Here is a 21257-nt window from a genome sequence, read left to right on the forward strand (position 1 = left end):
TCAACCACCATCATTGCAAAAGTCACAGAAAATGGGCTGAGGGGCAGCGTGGAGCGGGATCCCGCCACCGCTGGTTCCCTGCTGGCATTCTGGGCGCGAGAGCCAGCCTTCCTGCTGTGCTTTGCACTTATTCCTGCTGGAGAGCATGCTGGCTGCTCCCGGGCCAAGCCGCTGAGCCATGTGGATCCCTCCAGGTGGGGTGATGCTGCTGCAAGCTGCATTCCCTGTTGGGCTTTCTCTGGAAAGCTCTCAGCATCTGTGGAGGACCCCATGTAAAAGCAAAATAACACTATACAACTATACAAAGCTGTTTTTCGCTCTTGTTATTTTCTACAGGGTTAAGGAATCCCCCCCCCCCCCCCATATTTGAGTCAGACTTCTGGAGACTGTAGAGTGGCTAAGTGTGGCTTTGGAGATTTAAGGATTTGGATTAAAATCTTAGTTGTAACCTTGGCCAAGTTACTTAATTTTTCTAAGCACCAGTTTTCCAAATGCAAAAACAGAGATGATTCCTAATTATCAGTATTAGTGCGAGAATTAAATGAGAACATCTGTAGTGTCTTTGCATAATGCCTGGCATAAGTTTCTCATCACTCTAAATGTTATAGAACAGAAAGAGTTCGGCCACCCAGCGCTAGCAGAGCCAAACGCTAAACACCGAGAATTGCAGTGGAAAAATATTGGCTATTTTATTGAATGGCACCATCCAGGAGAACAGGAAGCTAATGCTCAAAAGCCCAAACTTCCCCATGGCCTGTAGGTTACAGATTATATAGGACAAAGTCACAAGGCACCATGGGTTAGGGTGACTGTGTGCAGACTTTCACTTATTTCCCCTGAATGGTGCCACTCCCTTGTATTCAGTGATGCCCTGGTTACCCAAGTCTGGAGTCTTTAGTTTATCCTGTCCAGAGAATAAAACTCCAGTTTTCAGCTGGGGCAGTGACAGAGCAGTTACTTGCCTGGTGGGGGGGACTAGTCCTGCCTGTTTTCAGGCTTCCTTAATGCTCAAACCTCGAGAGAAACCTGTGTGTCTCCAAAAATGGAGTTTGGGAGGGGTTTCTGCAATGACTGGTCATCTGCAGCACTCAGTATACTCCATCTAAGTCAGTTATTACTCATTTGTCTGCTTTTCATCTTCCAAAATTTGGTGACATTTTTAACTAATCTCTCTCTCGTTCCGCCTCTTTTTCTTTGAGAGCCTTGCTATTCCTTGACTGTCAGTCTGAGAGGTAGTATGTATAGCAGACTCGAACCTGACCGCCTAGGTTTGAACCCTGGCTCTGCCACTTATTGGCTGTGAGAACTTGGGCAAGTTCTTTAAATGCTGGTGATTCAATTCCTTCATCTGTAAAATGGGGATCATCACCTACCTGATAAAAGTGTTAAGGTTTTGCTCTGGCTGGTTGCTCAGTGGTTAGAGCATCAGCCCTCCAACCGAAGGGTCTCGGGTTTAATTCCTGGTCAAGGGTATATATCTGAGTTGCAGGTTCGATCCCTAGTCCCGGTCAGGATCGTGTGGGAGGCAACCAATGATCCCCCACACACACACTCTATCTAGAAATCAATGGCAAAATGTCCTTGGGTGAGGATTAACAACAACAAAAAAAGAATCAACCAATAAATACATAAATAAATGGAATAAAAGAATTGATGTTTCTCTCTCCTCCCTCTTCCTCTCCCCCTCTCTTTCTCTCAAATCAATAAATACAGCCCTGGCCGGTTTGGCTCAGTGGTTAGAGTGTCGGCCTGTGGTCTAGAGAGACCTAGGTTCGGTTCCCGCTAAGGGCATCTACCTCGGTTGCAGTTTGTCCCCGGCCCTGGTTGGTCGTGCAGGTGGCAGCCATTTGACACATCCCTTTCACGTTGATGTTTCTCTCTCTCCCTTCTCTCTCCCTCCCACTCTATCTGAACAAAAAATGGAAAAATGTCCTCAAGTGAGGATTAAAAAAATAAATACAAAAAAATGTTTTAAAGTGTTGAGGTTTCCATTAGTTAATACACTTGAAAAATCATGTGGTAAATGCTCAGTAATTGTAGATATTTAAGGATAATAACTTATGGGGTTTCTAGAGGGAGTGAAGATAAATGTGTATGTTCAGCCTGCCATTTTGAACTTGTTTCAGCTTCTGATGAATTCAAGATAATTTTATTTAAACATAATGTTCATTGCCTTAAAAGAGTTTGCAAACCATTGTTCTACTTCAGTGGCTTGCATTTTTTAAAAAATATTTTTCCTTTATTGATTTTAGAGAAAGAGAAAGGAAGAGGGAGAGAGAGATAGAAACATTGTTGAGAGTGAATATTGACTGACCGCCTCCTGCATGCCCCCCACTGGGGATTGGGCCAACAACCTGGGCATGTGCCCTGACCAGGAATCAAACTGGTGACCTCTTGGTGCATTGAGCCACACTGGCTGGGCTCAGTGGCCTGCATTTTACAGATGAGGACCCAAGCATAGAAGAAGAAGGGACTTGTCCAAGGTCACAGATTAAAGTAGGCAGAGCTAGGACTAAAGACTAGACTCCTGGTCTCCGTATTTTAGGTCAAGTATTTTTCATGCTCTCCCATTGCCTTTTCTGTTACTGACAGTGACTCAAACGATTTCAGCTGCTACTATGTGTATTAATCTACCTCAGGTAGTAACATGTCATTCATAACATTTCATCTTTTCTGTCTTTCTGAGTTTTAAAGAGAGTGTGAAAGTCAGCATTAGCAGGCATGCCACAGTCTCAAACTTGACTGTCAACTCTTGACCTTAATTTCCTTTTTGGAAATATTTGAATTTAAATTCCTTGGGTGCCTGTTGGATAATTAAATAGAAGCATAACAAAAAAGGATACTACACTGGATTTTTTAAAAGTCACATTCTATATCTATGGTGACTTGACCCTCTTTGAAAAATTAAAGCAATGAACCTTCTCCCCAGAAAAATGCACATACTTAGATATGTGCAAAATTTTGCATTCAGTCTTGAGAGCAGTTCCCCTGAAGCCCATTTTTGGATCTTGGGTCATGAATCCAACTGAGTAGTATTCTATCAGAAAAAGCCCATTGTCCTCCTTGGGAAGTCATTTTTTATTTAATTTTATTTTTTAATCCTCACCCGAGGACATTTTTGCATTTATTTTCAGATAGAGCGGGAGGGAGAGAAGGAGGAAGAGAGAGAAAGAGAAACATTCATGCGAGAGAGACACATTGAGTGGTTGCCACTCACACAACCCCAACTGGGGCCAGGGACAAACTACAACTGAAGTACGTGCCCTTAGCAGGAACCAAACCCAGGACTCACTGGTCCGCAGGCTGAGGCTCTTATCCCTGAGCCAAACCGGCCAGGGCAGGGAAGTCATTTTATCTTAAAGTTTAGGAAGATAGTAGTGTAAGCCTCTTGGCAACCTATAGCATAAGGCTTGGTCAGGGTAGAAAGGCTTGCATCTCCGGAGGCTCTCATCACCTCCTTCCAACAGTCAGGTTCATGTCTTTTCTCTGGGCCACCTGGAGCCCAGTGCTCAGACCACATCTGTCAGGTTCATCTGGGTCCAGCAAGTTGGGTAGACTTCCAGATTCAATGAGTGTTCTCCACAACTTCTTTTTTTTTTCTCAGATGGAGTAGGAGGGAGAGAGAGAACAAGAGAGAGAGAGAGAAACATTGATGTGAAAGGGACACAAGTGGCTGCCACCCACACAATCCAACCATGGCCGGGGACAAACTGCAACCGTGGTACATGCCCTTAGTGGAAACCGAACCCAGGTCTCTCTGGACCGCAGGCTGATGCTCCAACCACTGAGCCAAACCGGCCAGGGCGCCACAACTTCTTATTTATGAAATCTAGATCCACCAAATTCATTATTTTTATTCTTCCCTCACCTCACTCACTTCTTTCTTTTTCTTAATCTGTGAGAGCAGAATGGGGTCACCAAACCTGCATACTATGTGCTGACCCAGATGCTTAGGAGAAAGGAGCGGCGCGCGCGCACACACACACACACACACACTTTGTTTTGCAATCACTGATCTGCTGCTATCAATCTTCCTAGAATTTCTCAAAGTCCCTTGCTGAGGCTTTGAATCCAGATTTGAGAATTTAACCTCCAGAAGGAAATGTCTTTTTCATGGGTGAAGGCACAGTATTAAGATACTTCCTTTTGACCCACTATATCCATGTACACAATTTTCACTGAAATCGGCTTCAAGCCATACATTTGTTTCGGGAATCTTGCCTAATTTGTCACACTAATTTTGTGATGGAAGAGTAGGTGGAGAAGGGTATCAGGAAGTGTTGGATGAGAATGAGGACTTGTTGATGCATGCCATTTTTATGTTATGTGTAATGCAGTGAGCAAACACCGGTATAATTATAGAGCTAGAATAATAATATTAAAAGGAGCCTTGGAGGTCCAGTATCAAAGCCATTTCTTTCACAGATGAAAAAACCCTGAAGCTTAAAGATATTAAGGGATTGCCCGAGGCAAAAAGCTAAATTACCTGTGCTCCAACACAGCTGTTTGTTAGTGGAAGCAATGGTTTTATGTTCTCTGTGGGATTTCTCACCTGCCCTACTGATGGCATGAAGCAGACCAAGGAACAAACACCATCTGCACCATGAGTCATCCCTGAGCATGGAGGGCAGTGATGTTTATGTCCAGATGCAACACCATTCTTGATGCAGGACAGAAGAAAGATGAAGGCTTTTCTGCTAGTCTTCTGGACATACTGAATTTTTAATTCTTTTGATTTTGAAATTAAACAATATTGGAAAATGTGTGCTTCTGAATATAGTTCATTTCTAGGGTTTTCTACTGACTGTTTTCAGGTACTGGTGTTCATTTTCAGCCTTGCCTGTTTGTAACAAGCAGTTAGAACTGAAAGGAAGAACATGCTCTTTGAGAGGACATGTGCACTTGTGATATCAATTCACATGCACCAAAAAGTCAGTTTTGCTCTCTTTCTTCTTCAAGTTATGTTGTGGGTAATGCTGTTGAATTTGGACATTGATTAGATGAATGAGGGCTTGATGCTGCCTCACATGTGGGTGAGGAGAGAGAATTGGAAGAATCTTGGAAAATCAGTTTTCAACCAAGCAATCTTCATGAGGTTCACCCTGAGACTTCGGGAGCTTGGCTGGCTGGCTCAGTAGTTTAAGAAGCCTGTTTCTGGAGATACTTCTTACTTCAGGTGGTTTCTTTATTATTTTGTACGAGACTCCATTGTTCATCTTGTAGCTGGTTGATGGAAAATGAGACCATGTTGTTTTTCTAAAGGCGTGTTCCCTGCCCCTCCTAAATTACAAGCATGGCATCTACTTTCCTACTTTTATTTGTTGAGTGTTGCCACTCCCATTGCCTTCTTGATATGGTACCAGCTGGCTTCCCCCACATTTGTTTAGTAAGGCCTTTTCTACCCAAACAACTGATCACATCACCACTTGTTTCCAGTTGGGGAGAATAAACCAATATGTGTGACCCAGGAGTTGGCAAGCATTTTCTGTAAAGAGCCAGATAGTAAATATTTTAGGATTTGTGGGTCATACAGTTTCAGTTGCAGTTACTCAGCTCTGGTGTTGTAGCACCAAAGCAGCTGTACGTGATACATACACGAATGGTTATGGCTATGTTCTAGTAAAATTTTATTTACAAAAACAGACATGGCCATATTCATTAGTTGTAATTGGCTGACCCCTGTTGTATACTGATATGACCTTTGTAAAGATTTTTGGAGTAGGTTACACTTTATTGTCCTAGTGTATACTTCTTCAGTTTCAACACAGAATCTAGAAATTGGAAGCATCTCTTGTTAAAGAATACAGATGAACCAGAAATGAAGAACTTTTTTTTTTCCCAGCTCACAGCAGGTGATCATGGAACTATCCTGGTTGGTGACTGAATAACTGACGTAGGAGAAGTTATCGTTAAGATTTGCATCTGATCTCTAAAGTCTTGTAGGTCTGCTGGAACTTGAAACAGGCTGTTTCCAAAGCATTAACTAAAGATACCATGCTCCCTTTCTCAGTTGAAGCTGAGGATACTTAGCTGTTTGCAGAATGGCAGGCCAGAGGAGACCGTGATGGCTCCTGTGTTCCGGTGGACCTGACCAGCTGTGTTCAGGGCCGTGAAGGTAAGGGCCAGAGTTTGGGCTCTTAGCAGGCAAAGTAGATCAATATTACAAATATGGCTCAATATGTCTGGGCAGAGTGTGCTGCATATCTGATCAGAACACAAAAATGCTTTCAGAAAATAAGCTCAGGAACAGATATTTGTAAACCTATATTCATAGTGGCTTTATTCACAATAGCCAAAAGATGGAAGCAACCCAAGGGTGCATTGATGGTTGAGTGTAGTACATTTTGTTCCATATATACAGTGGAATATTATTCAGCCTTAAAAAGGAAGGAAATTCTGACACGTGCTATAACCCGGAAGAACCTAAAAGATATTGTGCTAAATAAAATAAGCCAGTCACAAAAGGACAAATATTGTATAATTCCACTTAAAAGAAGTAACAAGAATAGTCAAATATTTACAGAAAGAAAGTAGACTGGTCATTGCTTACAAGCAAGGATGGGGAATTTCTGGCCCACGGGCCACATCAAGCCCAGGAAATCAGTACCAGCTAACATCGCACGCCTTGCCAAATTAGCCTGAACAAATAGAGCAGGCTAAGTTGATAATTTTTATGGGCCGGGAATGATGTTATAATATCCAAATGACCCTTGGCAGAAAAAAAGTTCCCCACCCATGGCTTAGGGGCTAGAGAAGTTAGGAATGGGGAAATTTGTGTTTAATGGGTACAGAGTTTCAGTTTGAGAAGATGAAAAAGTTTTGGAGATGGATGGTGGTAATGGTTGCACAACAATATGAATATACTTAATGTCACTGAACTATACACTTAAAAATGGTTAAAATGGCCCTGGCTAGTTTGGCTCAGTGGTTAGAGCGTTGGCCTGCAGTCTGTAGAGAGCCAGGTTCGGTTCCCGCTAAGGGCACGTACCTCTGTTGCAGTTTGTCCGCGGCCCTGATTGGGTTGTGTGGGTGGCAACCACTCAATGTGTCCCTTTCACATTGATGTTTCTCTCTCTCTCTCTCTCTCTCTCTCTCTCTCTCTCTCCCTCCCTCCCTCCCTCCCTCCCTCCCTCCCACTCTATCTGGACAAAATATGGAAAAATGTCCTTGGGTGAGGATTAAAAAAAAATGGTTAAAATGGCCCTGATTGGGTGGCTCAGTTGGTGGGATCATTGTCCCGGACACCAAAAGGTTGCAGGTTCAATTTCCAGTCAGGTCACATACCTAAGTTGCAGGTTTGATACCTGGTTGGGCTGGGTACGGGAGGCAGCTGATTCGATGTTTCTGTCTCATATTGCTGTTTCTCTCTCTCCCTTCCTGTCTCTGTAAAAAAAAAAAAAATCAGTGAACATATCCTCGGATGAGGATTTTAAAAAATGGTTAAAATGGTAAAGTTTATGTTAGGTATGTTTTACCACAATGAAAAAAAGAAAGAGAGAGCCCTGGCCAGTGTGGCTCAGTTGGTTGGGCATTGGCCTGTGCATGGAAAGGTTGCTGGTTTGATTCCTGGTTGGGGCACATACCTGGATTTCAGGTTCGATCCCCAATAGGAGGTGTGCAGGAGGCAGCTGATTGATGTTTCCATCTCACAACAATGTTCCTCTCTTTACCTTTTCCTTCCTCTCTCTCTCTAAAAAATCAACAAAAAAGAAAAGAGAGAGAGCACACACACTAATAAGCTCAAGAAGAGTTGCTACTGGGTGAGATTGCTGATAATGTTTTGTGACTGTGGAGACACTGGGAACAGAATCTGTCTCTCTCTAAATCCCCTGATCAGAAATGTTTGATATTAAGGAATAATCTTTCCTGTTCTTTAGCTTTTGTAATATGCCATCTCAGCTGTTAAGAGCCAAATTTTATTGGCTCATTCCAATAGTTGCACTTCAGATGGTCACGTAAAAGGAATAGACTTCTAATAGATACATATTTAAGTGGTGCACTCAAGCCATAAGCTTATTTTTACTGTGCCGATTTATAAAATCGAAATGTCATGTAACCTTGACAGAGCTATCCTGAGGACTGCTCACATGTTTTCCAAGTAAAGGTTTGCTGGCGTAGTCTACAAATTGCAAATGGCTTTCAGGTCTATATTTCCACCCTTATTTTGCTCCTAAATACTAGACCTACATTTTCTTTCTTTTTTTAAATTTTTTATCCTCACTTGAGGACATTTTTCCATTTTTTGTTCAGGTAGAGTAGGAGGCAGGGAGAGGAAGAGAGAGAAACATCGACGTGAAAGGGACACATCGATCGAGTGGCTGCCACCCTCACGACCAACCAGGGCCAACGACAAACTGCAACCGAGGTACGCGCCCTTAGCGGGAACCGAACCTGGGTCTCTCTGGATCGCAGGCCGACGCTCTAACCGCTGAGCCAAACCAGCCAGGGCTAGACCTACATTTTCATTTGTCCTGTTGATCCTCATACTCATTGTGTCTAAAATGAAGCCCTTTTTCCTTTCTAAACCATTTCTTCTTTTGTTCTCTTTGTGTGAGGTTGGCACACCATCCATCCAGTCATGTAGGACTAAAATTCTGGACTTGGCTTTGGCTTATGCTCTCTTTTAGGTGTATTTTGTGGCATTAATCACTATAATAATTGCATAATTATGTATAGTATTTTAACTCAATGAGTACAGGGGCTGTGACTAAATCATTTACTGAGGTGTTTACATAATAGGTGCTCAGTAAACCACTGTCCTAATTTAGACACTCTTCACCTTTTACCTAAGCCAGAATTTTGTGTTTTAACTTTAGTGACACTCCGAGAGAATTCTTACCCTTTAGGGAATGAACCTGTGCAGCTAATGATTATTTTTCTTCTGTCTCAGCTCTGATCATGTCATTCTGCTCTGAGTGGCCTCTCATTTCATTCTCATTCAGCATTGTGCTCAGGGCTCTAGACTGTGTCAGTGCCTTCCATGTGCCAATCACTGTTCTAAGAGCTGGGGACACAGCAGTGAGAAGAGTAAGCAAAGCCTCTGTGAGGGTGAGCTTATATCCCAGTGGGACAGGGGGCTGGCAGACAACAAAAAGTAAAATTAAACCCTGGCCAGTTTGCTCAGTGGTTAGAGCGTCAGCCCGTGGACCAAAAAGTCTCGGGTTCAATTCCAGTCAAGGGCGCATACCTCGGTTGCAGTTCGATCCCCAGCCCTGCTTGGGGTCGTGCAGGAGGCAACCAATCGATGTGTCTCTCTCACATCGATGATTGTCTCTCTCCTTCCTTTCCTCCCTCCCATTCTCTTTGAAAATCAATGGAAAAATATCCTTGGGTGAGGATTTAAAAAAATAAAATAAAAACTGATATAAAATGTCTAGTGGTGATAAGTGCTATGAAGAAAAATAAGGTGGAATAAGGGGACTGGGAGTGCTCTTTTTGTTAGAGGGACTAGAGCCAGCCTCGCTGAGTAGAGCAGAGTGAAGTGAGTAAGTAATCCATGAGCAGATCTGAAAGAAGAGTTTTCTAGAGCCCTGAGTCAGGAACATACTTGGTATTTTGGGGGAACAGCAAGCTGCTGGTGTGATAAGAACAGAGTGACCTAGGAGAAAAGTGGAAGGACCTGAGGTTGGAGAGGGAGGACCCCAAGCCCAACTTAGTTCCTTGCATGGTACAGTATGACTCATTAAATACTTGTTGAAAGTGAATGAATGAATAAATGTAGACAGTAATTATTCATTTATTTATTTATGAATGCCGATCAGGACAGAGTGTTAGGGGTACGCCTAAGAAAGGATACATTTTTCCCTAGTTCGTGAAGAGAGCACAGAATTTCACCTGCACCTTCCCCTGCTTCTCCCAGTCGGGAGATTATGCTAACAGGCAGAGGAAGAAAGACCAATTTGGCTTGTCCTTTAAAAAAAATTTTTTTTAATCCTCACCTGATATTTTTCCATTTATCTTCAGAGAGAGAGAGAGAGAAACACCAATGTGAGAGAGACACATCGACTGGCTGCCTTCTGCATGACCAGAGCCAGAGCCAGGGACCGAAACGCAATTGAGGTATGAGTCCTTGACCAGAATTGAACCCTCGACAATTTGGTCCACGGGCCAATGTTCTAACCACTGAGCAAACTGGCTAGGGCTTGGCTTATTCTTGAAGGAACTTCTGTTATTCTGCATCACAGAGAAAATAGAGGTTGGAAACTTGTCAGGGAGGCAGGAAGTAGAGCAGAGCTACTCAGCTCTTCGTGGTTTAAAATTTTTTAAATTATCATTATTGATTATTTTAGAGAGAGAGAGGAAGCGGGAGAGAGAGAGATAGAAACATCAATGTGCGAGAGATACATTGGTCCACTGCCTCCTGCATGCCCCCCACTGGGGATCGAGTTCTCAACCTGGCATGTGCCCTGACCAGGAATCAAACCAGGACCTCTTAGTCCATGGTCCGATGCTCAGTCCACTGAGCCACACTGGCCAGGCAGCTCATGGTGATTTTAAAAGGTGCTCCTCCCCACGTAAGGTAAAGCTTGTCTTTTCCCCCCATGTTCATACCATACGCTATCACTTTAAGTCATCAAGATGTCTAGGGAGAGCCTGGGTGGGGGTGGGGGTGCAGTAATGGCAGGTGGTGACTGGTTTTCAGTAGAATTAAAGGAAGGACTGCTGATTTAACTGAATCTCTGATTATTCTAAGCTGCTCACAGAAATCCATCACCGCCATCTGTGAGACGTAAGAGGGAGAAGCTTAAGGATTTCCTATTGGTGCTGACTGCCACTCCTGGTTGACTTTTCTAGGACTGCCAGCTATGTTCTTGATATTCAGGGTCCTCCAGACTTGGCCCCTCTCTGCCTTTCTCCCCTGGTTGCCCATAGTTTCCTCCTGCTGGCTCTCTCTTCATGACCTATGTTCTCCAGTTCCTGGGCCTTTGCTCTAGTATTCCTTTGGCTTGGAGTATCTGCTCACATCTGCCAGCAGAATCCTACCCACGCTTCAAGGTTCCTTTCATATTTCTTTTCCTTAAGGGGAGAGAAATGGCTAAATACTCCTTCCTCTGTCTCCTAGGGCACTTTGCTCTGTTCAGCACTGTCTTGTGGTCACAAATTTGTACTCCTGTCTCCCTGCCAAGCTGTATGTTTATGTTAGGCAGAGACCTGTACCATCTTCTTTCTTTTGCCCTGCTTTGTCACCATGGAGGGTTGTTGTGTGAACCCCCATCTCTCTGAAGACCATCTTCTCATATCCCTCCAGGTGCTGTTACTTTCTCCCTCTTCTGTTATACCTTTACCCCTCCCCACCAATTACTTATTGTCATTGTACCAATAGCATCAGCACTGCCTGAGAACCTGTTGGAAATGCAGACTCCCACGCCCCACCTCAGACCTACTGAACTAGAATCTGGTGGCTCTTCCACCCTGTGCCCAGGAAGGTTTGAGGAGCATTACCTTAACACTTTACTTCTCCTCCCCATACCATACTGAACAGAGTGTAGATGTGCTTGAGTGTTTTTCTCTCCATGTTGTGTTTCCGAAGCATATGAGCATCTGTCTAGCACAGTTGTTGGCATGTGTCAGGTGCTGAGAAATGTTTGCTGAATTACCCTAAAGGGTCCTTGGCATTATGTTTGAGATGCTCCTTCAGTCAACATGTGCCTGGTGCTTTGCTAGGTGCATGAGGCTCCCTGCTATGAGTGGGAGCCATCCCCTCTCTCTGGCTTGTAAAGATCGGTGAGGGAGATAGATACCAATCAATTAATTATGAGACAAGGCAGAGTGTGATAAATTCTATAACTGCACAGGTATTACCAGAGGCCTAAGGGAACACCAAAGAAATGGCAGTTATTTCCAGATAAGAGGATTTGTGGTGTTATGGAGAGGATGATTTTTGATGAATACCTTGCAGGATGAATAGAACTTTGACACACAGACTCCGTGGGAAGAGGCAGTCTAGGCCGGGGAGAGCCTGTTCAAGGGCCCAGGCGTGAAAGTCTACCTACAGAATGTTTCTTGAGCAAGGAAGACATGGAGGTGGAAGGTGGAAGGTGTGATTGGGGAGGTGGGTTGGATGTAGACTGAACTTCAGTTCTAGTGGTGAGGAGTCTGGACTGGTAAGAAACATCTGCAAGTCACATGCTGTTGGTATGTACAGTCAGGTTTTCAGTGGTTTCTGTGGATTCTGCCCTCCTGTCTCCCTCTTCTCTCGCAGTCTACCTTGCTGGACATGGGTGGGAGGCAGGGGAAAGGTTTGGAAGAGGTGGGGCAGGCCTGAATATCTTAGCTGACTCTTTATGTGGGATCATAGCCCCAGGTCTTTTTTTTTTCCTCTCTATTTTATTTTATTTTTTATTTTATTTTATTTTATTTTTCCATCACCATTTATCAGGCCTTTTTTTAAAAACCCTTACCTGAGGATATTTTTTTATTTATCTTCAGATAGAATGGGAGGGAGGGAGAGAGAGAAACATTGATGTGAGAGGGACACATCCACTGGTTGCTTCCCGCACAACCTGACCAGGGCCGGGGACTGAACCGCAACCGAGGTACATGCCCTTGACTGGAATTGAACCCACTACTCAATGGTCCAATGCTCTAACCACTGAGCAAACCAGCCAGGGCTTTTTTTTTTTTTTTTTTTTAATGCTAGATGGTCAGCCACTTTCTGCCTCACTCAGTAGAGGGTTTCAGACAGTGTGCTTTAAAATGCCATCAAAACCCCAGACTGAACCCAGTGTGTTTTATTATACTTGTCTATTTTCCAGTGCCATGGTTTCATGAGGACTAATAATTTCTGCTTATGGTGGGGTGAACAAGCATCCCTCTGCCCATGTTCTGGGCTGCCGGGCAGGCCATCGAGCATTCAAGACAAAAGGCACATTTCTTCCCCCATTTCCTTACCCTCCTCCCTGTTAGAAATGTACCTGTACGAGGCAGCTGTAGTGTGGCTTATTTAGAGTTGGGAATGCACTGTCATGTTAGCCTGGAAGTCAAGCCTTCCACTGTCTCTAAGCTTTATCATCTTTTTCTTGAGCCTTTTACTTCAGCTAACTGAATTTTCAGATTAGGTTAGACAGTAACATTCCTTATGCTTTACTCAAGGGTCAGTGCCTTCCTCCTACCAGCTCCACCAGTCCTAAGTCAGAAGTCAAGGTTAAAAAGAAGAGATGAGACTCACTGGATGTATTTGTTGTTTGTATCTCAGGGGAAGGACTGAGAGCTACCTTTTAGATGAAAATTGGCTTTAGAAGTTAGGAAGTGCACTTGAGAATGAGGCACTGTGTTAAGTGCTAGGACACAGCCTTTCTTTTTTGTGGAAAGAACATTCAGTCTGGATGGGGAGACATTCACTAGGGACCATATAATGCATGCTATACGTGTGCAGGCGGCTAGCACCAGGTGCTACAGGAAGGGGAGTTCTGACTGCCTGGAAATCCCTTAGAGGACACATTTGAGCTGGATCTTCAAAGATGAGTAATTCACTGGGCAGAAAAATAAGGGATTAGGTTCCAAGCAGAGGTCAGTATAAGTCTTCCCATTTTACAGTAGATAAAGTTGAGGGCTTTACTTAATTTGCAAGTAAAACTAACTCATTTATATTATACATTTGCAAATATTTTTCCCAGTCTGTAGATGTCTTTCAATTCTTTTAACAGGGTCTTTCACAGAACAAAAACTTGTGATTTAGTCTTATTTATCTTTTTTTTTTATGGATTATATGTACTTTTGGTCTCATGTCTAAGAACTCTTCACCAAGCCCTAGATCCTAAAGATTTTTTCCTCTGTTTTCTTCTAAAAGTTCTTTATTTTTAAGTTTTATGTTTAAAAATCTATAATCCATTTTGAGTTAATTTGTGTGTGTAAACTGAGGTGTAGGTGGAAGTTGTGGTTTTTTTTTTAACTACAGATTTTTTAAACTACTTGCCCTGGCCGATTTGGCTCAGCAGTTGGCAGATTTGGCTCGGCCTGTAGTCCAGAGAGACCCGGGTTCGGTTCCCACTAAGGGCACGTACCTTGATTGCAGTTTGTCCCCGGCCCTGGTTGGTCGTGTGGGTGGCAGCCACTCGATGTGTCCCTTTCATGTCGATGTTTCTTACTCTCTCTCTCCCTCCCACTCTATCTGAACAAAAAGTGGAAAAAGATGTCCTCAGGTGAGGATTTAAAACAAAAAAAAACAAAAAACTACAGATATTCAGTTGCCTTGCCCTGGTTGTTTATGATGAATCACTGTCGAATTTTGTCAAATGTTTTTCTACATCAATTGAGAGGATCCTGTGACTTCTCTTTTCTTTACTTAGCTTGTTAATATGGTAGATTACATTGATTGATGTTTTTAATATTGAACCTGCCTTGGATCTCCGGAGTAAATTCTACTTTTCCCCTTTTTTTAAACTTATCTTTATTGTTGAATGTATTACAGATGTTCTCCCTTTTTTCCCCCATTGACCTCCTCCTCCCTACCCCCATCTCCCTCCTGTCTTCCCCACACTATTGTCTGTGTCCATTGGTTATGCATATATGCATATAAGTTCTTTGATTTATCTCTTCCCGCCCTCTTTCCCCCTTTCCCTTTGAGGTTCTTCAGTTTAACAGCCAATTTGTACTTCTTAATCCCTTCACCTTTCTCTTTCTTTTAAAAAAATTTTTTTTTCTTTATTGATTTTTAGAGAGAGGAAGGGAGAGGGAGAAAGAGATAGAAACTTCGATGAGAGAGAACATCGATTGGCCGCCTCCTGCATGCCCCCAAGTGGGGATTGGGCCCACAATTTGGGCATGTGTCCTGACCAGGAATCGAACCAGCGACCTCTTGTTGCATGGGTTGACACTCAACCACTGAGCCACACCGGCTGGACTGTCCTTTCTTTCTCGTGTGAAAAGTCCTGAGGAAGGGTCTAATTGGTAGGGCTTAGTCATGTGTTGGATAGTGTGGTTGGAGTGAAGATAGAAGTTCCCAGAAGAAGATCAGGAGCTGAATGAGGCCACCATTAGTTTCAACCCATTGATTAAGGCCAAGAAGGAAGATTTCTCTTTTCTAAATTCTTGCAGGCCTGAGAGCTGACCTGAGATAGAGTCTATAGCTAGTCATATATTTTTCGAAGTTTTTTTTCTTCATTGATATTTAGAGAGAGAGGAAGAGAGAGAGAGAGAGAGAGAGAGAGAGAGAAACATCCATGTGAGAGTAGAACATCGATCCTCTGCCTCCTGCACACCCCTTACTGAGGATGGAGCCTGAAAGCCAGGCGTGTGCCCTGACAAGGAATCAAACCAGCAACCTTTTGCTGTACAGGACAATGCCCAACCAATGAGCCACACCAGCCAGAGCTGGAAGGTTTTTAGTGGCATGTGTTGAAGCTACAAGTGTTCTCTGTTACCTTCAGGTAACAAACTAGTTTATTAATAGATCATCATTATAATATTATAGATAAATGATAGTATATTATTATAACATTATTAATATATAGTTAATAGCTAATTTATATTATGCAGCTATATAGATATAATTCTAGTTAATAATAAATAATAATAGACTATTGGTGTAATAACGCTCAAATATTATGGTTAGTTGAAGATGTACTGTACCTATTTATATATGTAAGAAAAACTTGAAGGAAATAAGTAGAAAATCACAGTGCCTCCACCTCAGTCTCTGATATCTTTTCTAAATTTATTCTTTTCTTTTCTAGATTTAACCAAGAGAACCTACAGTCCATTTTGACTATAACCTTTAGTGAAGCTGCCTTTTTTTTTTTTTTTTCTGTGGGTTTAATTTATTTCATAGGAACTTGTTGAGTTTTTGGGTTACTGTTGAAGACAGAGTTGGTATTTTGATTTCAGTGAATATTTACTAAGCTATTTAAATGATGTACAAGATCCTATTATCCTCAAGGAGTTTGAAGTCCACTGGAGTAGGTAAAAACAGAAAAAAGTACAGCCCCTGAGACTGAGGCTTCATATCTCAAACATGGAAGAGCCTTAACATATCTGACATCTGAATCAGATTTTGGTTGGGAGTGGAGAGCTGGGCTGATCTGGCCTTGTGCTTAGTGGTTGCTAAGTAAGTTGGAGGATTGGTTGTTATCTGGGGTAGGAAGGTGGATGCTTCAAGGCATCTCCATGCAGCCTACCTCTATGTTTTTGATGGACAAGGATGCATTATTTGTTGAGGCTAATTAGCATCTAAACTCCATGGTGGGGGGAGGAATGGAGAAAGAGATAATAATTGTGTAACTATGATTAAGAAACTGAAGTTTAAAAAGCATATTGGTGGTGGCAGGCCCAGACAGGCCATTAATGGCTTCAACATGAATGCCTGTATTGCAGGCTTAGCTCATTTCCCTTTTAAAAGGAGTGTTTTGTAAAAGACACTGTTTATCTCAGTGTTGAATTCTATAAGAATGTACAGTTCTTACTATTGCAGTACAGTGAGTCTGTGAATACCAGCAGAAAATCAGGTGTGATGTGGGCTAGGGTGGGATGGGGGTTGGGGGTCTTAGATAAGTGATCAGCATCTTCTTTCTAGAGAGTGTGTTCACACCACTTGTCATTTGTTTCCTTTGACTCTAGAGCGGAGGTCAACACATTTTTTTGATCAAGGGGCGGGTAGTAAATATTTTTTTCCTTTTTTTTAGGGAGAGAGGAAGGGTGTGGAGGGAGGGAGGGAGAGAGAGAGAGAGAGAAAGCTTCCATGTGAGAGAGAAACATTGGTCTGTTGCTCTTCCCTTATGCACCCTGAGCATCAAACCCAAAACCTGGGTATGTGCCCAGATCGGGAATCGAACCGGCAACCTCTTGGTACACAGGGCAATGCTTAACCAACTGAACCACACTGGCCAGGGCCAGTATTTTTGTCTGAGGGTTATTGGTCACTGTTCCAGCTACCCAACTTTGCCATTGTATGGACATGTCTGTGTTCTAATACTTTGTATATGGACACTGAAATTTGGATTTCATGTAATTTTCACATGTCATGAAATACATCTTTTGATTTTTTTCCGAACCATATAAAAATGTAAAAACACTTAGCTTATGGGTTGTACAAAAACCAGAGGCAGTCCAGATTTTGGCCCACAGACCATAGTTTGCTGACCCCTTTTCTAAAGATCTTAAAAATAACTTCTATATATTATCCAGCCGATGTGGCTCAGTGGATTGAGCACTGGCCTATGGACTGAGAGGTCCTGGTTCGATTCCTGGTCAGGGTGCATGCCCAGGTTGCAGGCTTGATTCCCAGCAGGGGGTGTGCAGGAGGCAGCCGATCGAGGTATCTCTGTCACATCGATGTTTCTATCTCTGTCCCTTTTTCTCTAAAAATCAATAAAAATACTTAAAAATAAAAATAATTAAAAAGTAACCTCTATAAAGTTCTAAATTTGAGGACATTTTCTTTAACAAACAGTATATAGCACTTGATATATGTCATGCACTGTAAATTTCTTTATTGATTCTAGAGAGAGAGGAGGGGTGAAGGAGAGAGAAACAGAAACATCGACGAGAGAGAACATTGTTGGCCGTTTCCTGCATGCCCCCCACTAGGGATTGGCCCACAACCTGGGTATGTGCCCTGACCAGGAATCAAACCGGCAACCTCTTGGTGCATGGGTCGATGCTCAACCACTGAGCTACACCAGCCGGGCTCATGCACTGTTTTATGTACCTTACAGATGTTAGTTAATTTCATCCTTAGAATACTATTTACCTAATTTTGCAAATGTGTAAATTGAGGCACAGAGAGGTTAAGTAACTAGTCCAGGGTCACAGCTAATAAATGGCAGAGAACCTAGGTTTGAACCCAGGTAATTTAGCTCCATAGTACCTATTCTTACTACCACAATATGTGATCTCTCTTTAAAAATTTATAATTATTGACTTTCTAACCTAAAGAAATTTTAGAGATTAATTCATCTCTACTCCGTTTCCATTATAGACTTATTCTTACACACCAGCTTCATAGCCTTTATGATTCAAATTTGTGCTCAGTAAAATTATGGATTACTACTTATTATGCACTTTCAGCATCTCTTGTGACTGCCTAAAAGCTTATTAGTCTTAAGCTCCACTGATTTCAAGGGTAATCTGTCTGCATAGGCTGGGCACTTAACTGTTCACTTACTGTTTTACTTTTGTTAATTGTGAGCTCCTTGAAGGTAGGAGCAATAGTATTGAAATGTTTTCCATCAGAAAGAAATCTATTCTGGTCATCTTTTGCTTTCTTTGGGAAGACCTGTCTCAGGTTACTTCCAGCTCAGATTTTGCCCTCCTGTTTTTCCTGCTTGAGTAAGCAGCAAGTTGAATCTTGAGCCACACTTGCCTGTGATAGGGAATAGAATGTGTGGTGTCATACGACACTATCTCTGTTGATCCAAACATACCACCAGGGCAGGGCTAGAAATGGAGTTTTCCAGTCTTTCCAAGGAAAAATGGGAAGCTCAGGGGTGTGTGTGTGTGTGTGTGTGTGTGTGTGTGTGTGTGTGTGAGACAATGTCAAAACTTTAGGCAATAAGGTGCTCAGGATTTCTGATTCCTTTTGCTTAGTTACAGCCTTAGACTTTACTAAACAGGAGGGACCTCAGAGAACCTCCAGTGCGAGGATTTATGTGCCACAAGGGTTATTTCAAGGGGCCCCAAATCCACATGTGCACCAATCTGTGGGCCAGATAAATTATATATTTTACATGTATGTACAGTTACTTTTTTTTTAATCCTCACCTGAGGATATTTTTTTATTCATCCTCAGAGTGGGAGAGAGGGAGATAAAGAGAAAGAAACATCAATGCGAAAAGGACATTCAACTGGTTGCCTCCTGCACAACCCTGACCAGGGCCAGGGACAAACTGCAACTGAGGTACGTGCCCTTGGTCAGAATTGAACTCGCGACTCATTGGTCCATGGACTGATGCTCTAACCTCTGAGCCGTATGGGCCAGGGCTGTACAGTTATGTAGATGTTATCATGATCAAAAGGAAAAGCTCTACTGAATTTGTGTTAGGCTCTTATTAAAACAACTATTACCTGTTGAGAAACCACATCCAATTCAAGCCCCTCATTTACAGATGAAAAAACAAGCTTGGGGTGAAGGGGAAGAGATTTGCCTGGTTCATATAAAAGCTGGAAGCTGGATCAGTTTGTATGTGCCATGTAGCTGTGTCTCCCCTGGGGTAGACACAGATGAAGAGATTGGCACGTACTTTGACTTTAAATGCTGTTTTGTTCTTTCTAATATCATCTAATAGAGTGGTTTATTACGATAATGTTTACCAGTATTTATAGTGTATCTCTTGAGAATCTCACTTTATTTATTTATTTGTTTATTTATTTCTATATTCCTTGCCCTGCCCCCCTAAGTAAAATTCTGTGTTCTGATTTGGAAACCTGAAGCATGGTAAAATTGGGCAACTTGCTTATATCTGTAATAGAGCTGGCACTAAAAATCTGTTTTCATCTCTGGACCAGGGTTCTATTAATCAGACTGAACTTGTGAGGATTTTAGTTCTTTATTTTTTTTATTTTTTAATTCCTCACCTGAGGATATTTTTCTACTTATTATCAGATAGAGTGGGAGGGATGGAGAGAGAGACAGAGACAGAGAGAAATGTCGATGTGATAGAACCACATTGACTGGTTGCCTCCTGCACGACCCGACCAGGGCCAGGGACAAACTGCAACCAAGGTATGTACCCTTGACCGGAATCGAGCCTGCGACTCATTGGTCTGTGGGCCGATGCTCTAACCGCTGAGCCCAATGGGCCAGGGCCAGTTCTTTTTTTTTTTAATTTTTTTCTTTATTAATTTTAGAGAGGGAGATGGAAACATTGATGAGAGAGAACATCGATCTGCTGCCTCCTGCATGTCCCCAACTGGAGATCAGGCCCACAACCTGGGCATGTGCTCTGACCAGGAATCGAACCAGTGACCTCTTGGTGAATGGATCTACGCTCAACCACTGAGCCACATCAGCTGGGCAGGGCCAGATCTTTATACCTTAGTCTTTTACAATGGTTACGCTCAGCTGTGTGCACAAAACTTTTTTTTTTAAATCCTCACCCGAAAATAGGTTCATTGATTTTAGAGAGAGAGTAAGGGGGTGGAAGGAGAAACAGAGAAACATCTATTGGTTGCCTCTCGTATACACCCCAACTGGGGACCAAACCTACAACCTAGGTATATGCCTTGACTGGGAATCAAATCCGCAGCCTTTTGGTTTTTGGGATGGTGCTCCAACCAACTGAGCAACACAGGTCAGAGCATAATAAAATTTGTGAAATCTCTGCTAAGTGCCTGATACTGTGCTAGGTGTTTTCACATGTAGTATATATCACTCATTTAATGTAATGAGGCCATTCTGAGGCCCCTCTCAGAAAAAGCTAAAGACTCCTATCTGCTCCAAAGCCCATTCATGCAGTCATTTATTTATTCTTCTGTTCCCCATTACAGAGCGCCTCTGTCAGGTGTGTGAATGTGCTCTTGAGTTATATCCCATTGGTGGCCAAGCTGGGATAAATCACAGATCCATCCCTCCAAACAAGACCCACAAGTGGCAACATCAGCTTGGGCTGCACAGGACAACACTTTTTTCCCATTGAAACTTCAGGAATTTGGAGTGACCCTGGTGATTTGGTCAAATAATGTTCATATCAACCATTCTCCTATACCTTTATGTTTGATCTTCAAAACACTTGAGAAATCAGATGAATGGGAATGACCTGATTTTACAAGTTGGGAAGGCCGTCTGAGATAATATAGCCAGTTCGGGCCTTGGACTTTAGAGGTCATGCCACCCTGCCTGTCTGGTGGCAGTGTGTACCCGCACTGCTCTTGCCCTCTTTCTACCTCCAGCCATTTATCTCCCTGCTTCTCTTCTTAGGTCCTCTCTTCCTTCTCTGTCTCCTTTGCAGACTCATCCCCTACTAGGTTCTTTAAATGTTGGACTTCCTCAAAGCTGTCTTTTACCTTCTTTGCACTCTGAGCTGTCCTTTAGTGATCTCTTCCTTATCTCTACTGTGATGACTCACAGAAGTGTTGGTTGAGCTTAGACTCATCTCTGTGTTCTAGACTTATTCATCTACTTCTTTTTTTTTTTTTATCCTCACCCAAGGACATTTTTCCATTTTTTGTTCAGATAGAGTGGGAAGGGGAGAGAGAGAGAGAGAGAGAGAGAGAGAGAGAGAGAGAGACATCGACGTGAAAGGGACACATCGAGTAGCTGCCACCTGCACAACCCAACCAGGGCCTGGGACAAACTGCAACCAAGGTACATGCCCTTAGCAGGA

General features: G+C 42.7%; 1 protein-coding gene across 3 annotated transcripts in view; it reads left to right on the plus strand.

Annotated features, from left to right (window-relative positions):
* Positions 1-21257, plus strand: part of KLHL18 (kelch like family member 18) — a 49395-nt gene that overhangs the window by 720 nt on the left and 27418 nt on the right. Inside the window, exon 2 of one of the 3 annotated variants that reach the window (XM_036266632.1) lies at positions 6011-6115. The exons of the other annotated variants lie outside the window; for them this stretch is intronic. The gene's annotated coding sequence lies outside the window, so the exon portion shown is untranslated. The remainder of the gene's footprint in view (positions 1-6010; positions 6116-21257) is intronic. 3 annotated transcript variants of the gene reach the window in all.

Source organism: Molossus molossus, unplaced genomic scaffold (assembly GCF_014108415.1).
Source record: "Molossus molossus isolate mMolMol1 unplaced genomic scaffold, mMolMol1.p scaffold_m16_p_18, whole genome shotgun sequence".
NCBI classification, from domain to species: Eukaryota; Metazoa; Chordata; class Mammalia; order Chiroptera; family Molossidae; genus Molossus; species Molossus molossus.